Here is an 11,079-nt window from a genome sequence, read left to right as displayed (position 1 = left end):
CCAAAGTCTCAACTCAAGAAGGGACCAATTGCACCACAATCCATACTCTAAAGGGGCTAGAAACCCTAATTCTCAAAGATTAACACCAAACTGAAGAAGGATCGAAATGTATACCTCAGTAGGAAGTCCCTAGACTCTGAAATCCACAGAATAGCACCCTCTTTAGTTCCCTCTTGCCTTGGCCACCTTCTTTTTGTAAAAACACCCACACCAGGATCAAAAATGACCTCTTTTACCTCACAAACGCTCTAGATCTCTTAGGGTTCCTCTCAGGGGTCTGGTAGCCGCAAATGGTGGCTATAAGACCCTTTAAATAGGTCCCAAACCCTGGTAATTAGGGTTTCATTAAACAGCATGGACTCACCGAGTCCATCATTAAATCAGTCTGACCATTCGTGATCTAAATCTGCGAGTCTGAGCGCCTACTCGCCGAGTCTCTCTCCAAAAACTCAATATAAATGCATAAAATAAGATACCTGGGAATCCAGATGTTACACCTACGGTTTATCAAGGGCTAAAAGAGTCATTTTTACATAAAATGGGTCATTATAATACTCATGGTTTTAAAAAAGGCCAAAAGTGTTAATTTTCACATAATGGCCCTTAATGTGGACCCTCACAGTTTATGGGCCTAAATTGTAGATTTTTTACTTTTATGGGTTAAATTGTCATTTAACACAAATTTGAGCCAAAAATGTAAATTTACGGTTTAATGGGTTGAAATTGTCATTTTATTTGAATTTGGGTCTAAAATGTAATTTTCACAATACTTGGGCCGAAAATATCATTTTTTTAAAAAAAATGGGCTAAAAATGTAATTTTTTATTAAACTTGGGCCGTAAGTGATGATTCCTATAAATTTTGGCCAAAAATGCCAAGTTTCATAAATTTGGGCTGAAATTGTTATTTTTAACAAAAGTGGGCTAAAAATGTCATTTTATTTGAACTAAGCTCATTTGTGTAAACTTTTAGTCTTAAGGGACCTATAATGTGAATCTTACTAAAAATGAGCCTAAATTTTAAATTTACGGCTTAATGGACCAAAAATGTCATCATTACAAAAAGTAAGCCTTTTACGTCATATTGGTAAACAATCGAGCTAAAATAAAGAAAGTTATAACAAACGAACTAAATACATTGATTACATATTTATTGGGCCTAATACTCATATGACATGTTTATTTGGGCTTTAGTGGTCCATTTACAGGCTTATTAAGCTTGGATTATATATTACATGTTTATTGGGCCTTAGTGGTTCATTTGCATGCTTATTGGGCCTAAACTATACATTACGCGATCAATGAGCCTTAGTGGTCTTTCTACATGTCTGTTGGGCCTCATACATTCATATACATACTCATTGGGTTTTCAAACATAAAACGCACATGGAAACATTATATATTATAATACAATATTCTCGTAAACTCTGTCAAGGATGCTAGTGAGACATGTCGGTTGACACCTATTGAGTGTAAAATCATAGACTGTAGTTATAACCAGAGTCTCGAGGAGGGAGAGCGAGAGTTCGTGTATCGATCTATACGGGGTGACACCCCACAACTGAGTAGTTCGCTACAGTTAGACTAGGCCAGTCTAGGGTGACAAACCTTACCTAAATCAAGTTCGCGCCTAAAAACGCAACGACATGCAAATTCGTCATTATCAAGTATGGTTAAAACGACCCACCTAGAGATCCTCTCCAGCATAATTTTATGTAACACCTATAAAATCTTGTTTATACGAAAATATACATACACTGATATTCGGTCTTAGGGTAGAGACCAAAATATTTTTATAAACATAAAATATAGGATTTTCTGGGGAGATGCACAGTTACACAATACCTTCTACTTACAACAAAAAATACAGGATTTTTAACCGGAATACATCTTTATATACATTCCAAAAACAGAAAACACACATGCATTAATACTTGATTTTGTCACATCACGTTCAAATTATTTTTTCAGAAAATATCATATTTTATGGTGTCTTACTAACAATACAAAACTTTTCATTCGAACATGCTTATGAACTCACCAATATTATATATGTTGACGTTTTAAAAATAACTTGTGTTCTCAGGGAATCGTTAAGCGGAAGGGTGTACAAGAACATGTAGAATTTGTTGAATTTTGTTATCATCATACATTGAATATTTTGGCATTTAACTTATGATACTATACCTGATGTAAACATTGTTGGTTGTATTTTGATATGTATGATGATGGTGTTGTCTTGGTTCAGTTATATACATTTTGGTGATATTAAAAGATGAAGTCACGCACAAGCCCCAGACGTTTCCGCCGTCTGGTTTGGGGATGTGACACTATCCCATATTTACATTAACAGCCACTCCATCCTAATTCCTTTCAAATAAAGTCAATAATTTACCCTTTTAACACCAACCATCAAAAATCCCTTCAACTTAAGTCCCAATAATTACCATGCAGCCCTCAGTTTTCAAAATCCTTTCATGATAAGTCCAATACTTACCAATCACCCCCTGTCTTCTAAAAAACTTTACAAAATAAATCCTGAGATTACACTTTAATCCCAGAATAATCCTAATTATAACATTTGGCTCCCCAAAACGAACACCCCACTAAATATAATGGATCTTACGTCTACTATTCATTTATAAATCTTTATCTATTTATTTATCTAATAAACGGGATATTGGACCAGATGTATGGTTTGTGGAACTAGATTCACTTGGAAATTTGGTTGAATGCTTTAATACTAGGCGAAATCGACGAGTTACCTAGCCAACTTGGCGAGTTGAATCAGGTTTCCCCGTTTTTGGAAATTGTAGAAACTCACCGAGTTGTTCTAACAACTCGGTGAGTTGGGTTGGGTCTTTCTCATTTTTCTGAGTATTGAAGGAATTTGACAAGTCGATAGATACACTCGGTGAGTTAGGTCAACATGGACTGTTGACCTTGGCTATTGACATTGACTGTTGACTTTGACTATAACCAAGTTTGACCTTGAGGGTATTTTGGGTTTTCAGGATTTTAATGCAATTAATCTCATGGTGGTTGTAGGCTGTTGAGTTTGGAGCTATGATTTAAGAGATGGATCTTGTTAGTTCAACGCTACTTGTGAGGTAAGTCTTCCTCACTATACTTTTGGGTCGAAGTCACCAAGGCCGACCCATTGGATATTGTTAGTTCAGAAGCCTCTACTCGACGAGGACATGAACTTGACTCGTCGAGTTTCCCTTTTAATGAGTGAACTCATCGAGTTAGTAAGTGGACTCGACAAGTTCACAGTCTAAGGCCAGAAAATCTATTTTTTCAGCTTTGAAAAATAACCAAGCAACAAATTTAACAGAAAACTACCCATGTATCTGATAGCACTGTTGGGTTTTAAGTACGGTAACACTCCTATGGTGTACATACAACCCTTATAGCTTTGGATCTAAGTTTTCTCAAGTTATACATGTAATAAATTTCCAAAGCATGAAGCCTACAACAAGCATACAATTATGGTACATTAATCATAAAATCAAATTAGAAGAATACCTATTTATTGTAGCTTGTAGTTTTGGCCTTTCAAGAGCTTAGCACCTCAAGTGTGATGCCTCAAATGGTTCACAAACACCATGAACAAAGGAGGACTTTAAGAGAGAGGTTAAGCACCACCAAACTTGGATAGGGTTCTCTTAAAACTCATTAGGGATGATTTTTAACCTTAGGGAAATACATATATAGTGTAGGATTCCAAGAGTCATGGGTAAACCCTAATCTAATCTTATGAAACGATACATGGATTATAATCATTATCTCTATTCATGTGTTGTTTCCCGATTTTCAATTTATGACGAACAACTAATTGAACAAATCAAATCAGTCTAGGCTTGGCCAAGCACTTAGGGTTGTCATCACTAAATCATCGAGGGGCCTATAAATATTGCTTTTATCCTAATTTAGGTAAAATGAATTGATGAAATTCGACCCAAATGCTTGCTTATACTTACTCATCAAAACACACACAACAATATCATTTACAAAACCAAGTTACTGGTGCATTTACATGTGCCAATGTGCAACCGAATTGTAAACTACAACTCACATCCCTTGGTTTCAAGAATATAAGATATTATCGTCTCACAATCACTCATGATAAATCCTTGAAGTGATTCAGATGGGCGTGGGTCTAATCCAATTCTCAAATCGTATTACAGGAGTACTCATGAATACTGCATCAAACTTCTATTATGTCTAAACCACTTAGACAATCTACAGAAAGATTCATGATAGTCTTGACCCAATACCTACTTCCAAAGTATGATTGACCGTGGATGGTTTGAATAATCTTATTATTCGGGAAGTCAAAACATGAAAAGTGAAACACCAGAGTAATCGAATCCAATATGGTCTCAAAAATTTTGAATATAAATAGAACACCTTTTATTAAATCACCATATTGATTACACATTATTACTTGTATAATGTTTTAATTAATCAACGTAATACTTGAATTAAAAACAATAGACTTCCCATGCTCCAAGAATGCACACTATGTTTACCTATGGTCCTTACTTTGTGAAATAGATCAATTGTAAACATTTCCAATTACACCCATTTCACAATTCAAAATCCTTATCGAAAGTGTGAGAATACAAAGTCCTTCCCACTTTTGTAATCTGTTAAATTATAAGTGTATATGCAACGATCCTTTTGTAATGACTATGTACAGAAGTCATAGAGACTTTGCCAATTATAAAACTTTCCATTGTAGATTGTTACAAGATAATTCCATAGATATCAAAGCTCATATTCAAAGCTCATTCCTCTTCTTAGCCATATAAGTGCACTAAGATGTCCTTATACGATCAATTGTGATATGGTTCCATAATCAATAAGATGATCAGAAAACATGATACTATAGTACTCTCCCTTCTTTTCAGATTAGAGAAACTTTTATCTTTCTGCCTAATTCATTCTTCTTATGCGACCTACTATATATTGAAACCTTTTCAACGATTCAGAATTACACTTAATCTTGTAAGTATAACAATAATTACTAAACCTTTAGTAAATCCTAGCAAATAGTCTTATCGTTCTTTGTGGTGGACCTGACTAGCACACAGTTATGTGTACTAGATCCCCTAATCCTTCACTTGACTCACATATACATGTGAACAAAGAATCAGTCTTAATTTCACAAAGATGAAAATTCTCATTTAAAATACAATACAAGTTGTATGATTCCAAGTTTCTGTCTAACTGAAACTTGGGTGATGAGAATCTTTCCTTATTTTGGTATCTTTGGACACTACCACAAACAAAAGAATCAAATCCATTCTCAACACAGCTAACAATAAAAACATACAAACATCAATTTTCACAAATGCCATTGCAATGATATATAAAACAAGATAAATTTCAAAAAAGAAATCTTTATTCACAATATGAGTAAAAGCTTTTCCTTACAACGCAATTACAAATAAAAACTATGTTACTAAATATTTCAAAGCGATCTATAATAACTCTTAAGTAGCAGCTCAAAAATCTGATCATCAAACCATGCGATTGAAATCCATCTCCTCGCGATCAGACTCAACATACTCTTCCTTTAAGCTTCCTTTAATCCTACAAAACATCAAAATATAAATACATTACATCATTTATTAAGAAACTTCAAATGGGAACTTAATGGAGTTAGATAGTTGACCTACCTGAAGCAAAGTCAAACATTTCGACTTTACCATCCTTGTGATCCTTCAGGTGGATACGATAGCTTCGCAACCAATTCCATTTCTATTGGCAATAGAAGCAAACAGATTCTTTTGGAATTGTACACGGGACAATCTCAGACTTAGCCTTTCCCTTTCCTTTGGAAGGAGAAATCTTTTATGGACTTCCAATGTCGCCATTGTCAATGCCCATGGAAGTCTGGGAATTAGATCTTCCAATAAAATTTGCATTATCAGTACGCCAAATCATTGCAGATTCAACAACAATTAAGAAATATGTAATATCAATAAGGTTCACGTCGTGATCTGTCATATAGTAGTCTTTAACAAACTGACTATACGACTCGGGAAGTGACTGAAGAACTAATTTAACATCCAACTTCCTCGACACAACGACTCCTAACATTCGTAGCCTATCATTTTGTGACTTAATCTCCAAGACATGTCCACACACATACCTTCCATCTTGGTGTTTGTTCGCTAATAAGGATTGAGTGACCTTGAAATTTTCAAGTCTTTGAACTTGTGGGTTAGGGAGAATTATTGGAGGAGAGTGGAGGAAGTAAGTATGATTTCCATTTCCACGATCCGATCGTGGGACATCATCTTCATAAGGAAAGCTTTTTCTAAATGATTTGGGAAGACCATTGTTGTCTAACCTAGACATCTATAATGGGAGAAATTTAAATTATTTGATTTAAGTCCTTAATATAACACCCAAAATGAAATATTAAGGCTAGGACCCAACACAATATTCTACAATTCGGAAGAGGGATGCCGTAATCCAATTGTAAAAATATTTGAAGGTAGGTAAATGACGATTTACCAATTTCAACCATGGAAAATGAAAAATAAATTTAGGTTTTAAATGAATTGAAATTCATAAATTCTTTGAGATTCATTGAACTTTTCAATAGCATGTTTAAATCTCGATTATGCTCTTCAAGTTTGTGATTGGGATGTCGAGGATCACAAACAAGGTGTGAATAACCATGCAAATTAGCTTGGTACAATTAATGTTACAAATCACCTAATCAATGTGCTGGTTAACCACACATGCTCCATTGATCCATGATTAACATCGAGCTACCCATTACTATCCTTCATTAGTCCCAGATTAGTGTGCCGGTTAACCACACACGCTCCACTAACGACTAATAAGGTGCAATGTGCAATTTCGTGGGTTAGCATCAAATCCACATTTCTCCTAAGTAACTAAGATTGGGAATTTGTAGAAGTATTTAGTTACTTGGTATTTCATTATACATTTAATGAGAATTAATGTCCTATCCTACCCATTCAGCTAACGACCCTCCACCAGTCAAGGAAGTGGTGGGTGAGAGTGGATACCCATTAAACCACCATTTTATAGGCAGTAACCTTATACCCCCTTATAGACCGGCTTCGTGAATAAGGCCTACTAACGGTTAGACTGACCTTTTACTTATACATATATAATATATTAAACTTTAAATTTTATATTGTGTAAGGGTGTATTTTAATCATTTAAAATACAAGGTGGTTTAATCTATTAATAAATTATACTCTTAATTTAATTAATTTTAAACCATGTTATTATGGATTTATTAAACTTCTCTTTTAATTAAACACTTTAATTAATTTAATAAAATCCATAAGGTGTAATTGAACTATTCAAAGCATCTAGATTATTAAGAAAATTCAAAATTAAAACTATTTAATTAATTCTTAAGTTATGAACCCAAGAGATGCATCTTTTGAAACCTTTCAATTACTAGATGTTTTAGAATTTAATATTACAAATTAAAACCTTTTAATTAAACTTTTTCAAATTCTAAACCTTACGGGCAAGTTTTAAAACTCTTCAAAACCTTTTTGATTCCAAAACTTAACGACAAGTTTTGTAACCATCCAAGACTCTTGAATTCCATAATTTATGAGTTTAATGTTGTTTTAATGGATGAGACTTCTCATGTTCCATAACTTGAGGACAAGTTATGGAACTCATTAAAAACATTTAGATCAATTTCAACAAACAAAACTATCATATAATTCATGATTGATCTAAATAAACTCATATATCAAGATAATATGAAATCAACTATTTACAAGTAACTTTGTTTATCAAATAAAGAAACGATTATCTTAAAAATTTGACAAATATCTTCCTATTGGATGTGTATAATCACTACCATATCAAAAAAATACGATTTTTATTCTTACAAAGTAGTTTGTGGTAATGATCATAATCCAATTCCGGCCAAAACTCGAAATTATGCTACCAGAAGCCTCTACTCAACGAGTGCATGAACCTGACTCGTCAAGTTGCACTTTTAATGAGTGAACTCATCAAGTCAGTCAGTGGACTCAGCGACTTCATCAGTCAGATGCCAGAAAATCGATTTTTTCAGCGTTAAAAAGTAACCAAACATCAAATATAACAAAAAACTACCCATGGCTCTGATACCACTGTTGGGTTTTACGTACTATAACACTAATATGGTGCACATACAACCCTAATAGTTTTGGATCTAAGCTTTATCGAGTTATACATGCAATAAATTTCCAAAGCATGAAGCCTACAACTAGCATACAATTTTGGTATATGAATCATAAAATCAAATTAGAAGAATACCTCTTTATTGTAGCTTGTAGTTTTGGCCTTTCAAGAGCTTAGCACCTCAAGTGTGATTCCTCAAATGGTTCATAAACACCATGAACAAAGGAGGACTTTGAGAGATAGGTTAAGCACCACCAAACTCGGCTAGGGTTCTCTTAGAACTCATTAGGGCCGATTTTTAGCCTTAGGGAATTACATATATAATGTAGGATTCCAAAAGTCATGGGTAAACCCTAATCAATACACTTAGGTTACGATCCATATCTCATGTGGGCTAACTCTTCATGGGTACTTACATAAACTTAGTCTAACATGGATCAATAGCCCAAACAATATATATATATATATATATATATATATATATATATATATATATATATATATATATATATATATATATATATATATATAACTGATTTACATAATCAGTCCCTGTTAATTTAATTAGTCTCTTTTGATAACTAAATTAATTCTTTATCAATACTAATTAAATAAAATGATTTCACAATTAATATATTATACTTTTAATATATTAATAAATTATAAATAACCTCTTTCTCAAATATCCATCCTATCAGATTGTTTTGGTGAAGGCAACCCAAATGCACCATGCTACTATCGGGTCAACTACATACCAATTATAGTTATCAGCTTAGGTACCTAATCCAACATACATGCTTTATGGGTTGGGTTGTTGTTGTACTGATCCGTGCTATAGCCAACAAACCCTAGAGTATGCCAGATATATTTTGAGGGTCAGGGAGAGCATGCCAGACTCATACTAGGGGCTCAGGGGTAAACCAATCTGTAAAGTTGTGGACCCATTACATGCTGTTATTATGTGTATTATTTGTATGTACCGGTATTTTAGGGGAACTCACTAAGCTTTGGCTTACAGTTGTGGATTTTGTTTCAGTTTCTTTAGATGATCGCGGGAAAGCGAAGACTTGATCGTGCACCTCCTCGTGTTTTATGTCATGGTTTCTAGGATTACTATGATGATAAACTATTTTGAAAACAATTTTTAATAAATGGTGGTTTTTAGATGTTTGAAAAAGTTTAAAATTTTGGTGAATTTTTATAGATGTTACAAGTTGGTATCAGAGCCTTTGTTTGAGTGAGTTGGAGGAACACTCATGTGAATCTAGTCTCAAACTAAGGAAAGCTTTTGAAAATGATCTTCAAATGGTTTTCAAAATGCAAGACAGGAGATGTTGTGTACGATCAATTGGAGCCAGTAAGTAAACCCCAAAATACCATATTGTTATTTGATATTGTGATATGTTAGAACACATGCTAGAGATAGGCTATGGATCTTCAGGAATTGCATGATAGAGTTTCCTAATTATATGATCCCCGATAGCCTAGGGCCTTCTTTTATGAAATTGACATCATTACTATACTTGCTTAGTGTATTCATCATGGTTATATACAACTAAGATCTTATAGTTTGAGAATGTTTTGTTTGGCCTTATTTCCTATTCTTGTTTGATGAAGGGATTAGGGTAGGATCATATATTCGAATGTCTATAGGGTCAAGTGTTATGTGTGGCTAGAATACACGAGTGTTGCTGGGTTGGTGGAAGTTTCATGGTTGAGTTGTGTGAGGTCATCCGGCCAGTCGTGAGATGTTTAGTTCCTCTGGGAGTGAGGATTTTGCGTCTGTTTATGCTTATAAGTATTTTTAGGGTGTTGTGATGATCCTTGAGAAAAACACGAGTAGCTTTGCAAGGTAGTATGGGCCTGTACTACTGAAAACACAGGTCCTGTATGCATATCAAGGAAGTCACAACCCCTAGGGTTTTCATTGGGAGTTGTTTCCCCGTTGTTTATATGGATTATCTCATATCTTCACGGTGTATATATCAGTATGGTGACTACCAGGCGATTAGAGACCAAATCTGGGTCGGGATAAGGAGTTGGTAGTTAGTGTGGGCCAGCATTGTCAGGGATCATTGGTCAGATGAGATCAAATGACTTGGATGCCAGGATTCGGGAGATCCTACACGATGAGGTTGTTGCACGATTCCAAGCTCAATTTTCGTAGATTTTTAGGTCTATTAAGACCGCCATGGTTAAGTACTTTGATTAGCGCTATGCAGCCATGGCGGCTGCATGTGGTGGGCAGGTCGGGCTTTTCAGTATTAGGACTTTGATAATACGAAGCCCCCAACTTTTAATGGAGTTCAGGACCTATTCATAGCCATGAGGTCGTTATCTGATGTTGATGGATGTTGTTTCCCATGTTCATGCCTTGCTTACCAGAAGGTCTGGTGCGCTCTGAACCTGCTGACGTCCGGAGCGAAGGATTAGTGGAGACTTTTTTTAGGATCGTACTCTGGTGAGCAGATGGTTGCAGTATATTGGGATTAGTTTTGGGAGATGTCTCGCACTCGCTACATTCCATGGGTTAAGTGAGAGAGGTTGGTCAGGAATTTTTGGATTTAAGAGAGGGATTAGAGTCGGTGATGGAGATCACCCGAATGTTTACTGAGAGGACGATGTTTCGCTCTTAGTTTGCTTTTAAGCAGTCATAGATGACCTGTTATCTTAGTATGCTCAAGACGGATATTAGGCAGTTTGTTTCTACTCAGAGGTGAGATATTTTTTTGGAGCTACAGGAGGCCACTAGGCGGAGTGAGCTTGAGATTGAGCTTTAGTTAAAGGAGTAGAGGCAGGCCCCGGTGCAATCGCATCCTGCACCAGAGCTGTTTAAGACCGCTAATGTAAATCCCATGTTTCTGGGCTAAACATTAAAGATGATGTAATAGTCTAG

This window comes from Lactuca saligna, chromosome 3 (assembly GCF_052625555.1).
Source record: "Lactuca saligna cultivar CGN05327 chromosome 3, ASM5262555v1, whole genome shotgun sequence".
Classification (NCBI taxonomy): domain Eukaryota; kingdom Viridiplantae; phylum Streptophyta; class Magnoliopsida; order Asterales; family Asteraceae; genus Lactuca; species Lactuca saligna.
The sequence above is the reverse complement of the archived record's forward strand: the minus strand, read 5'-3'. Positions refer to the sequence as shown.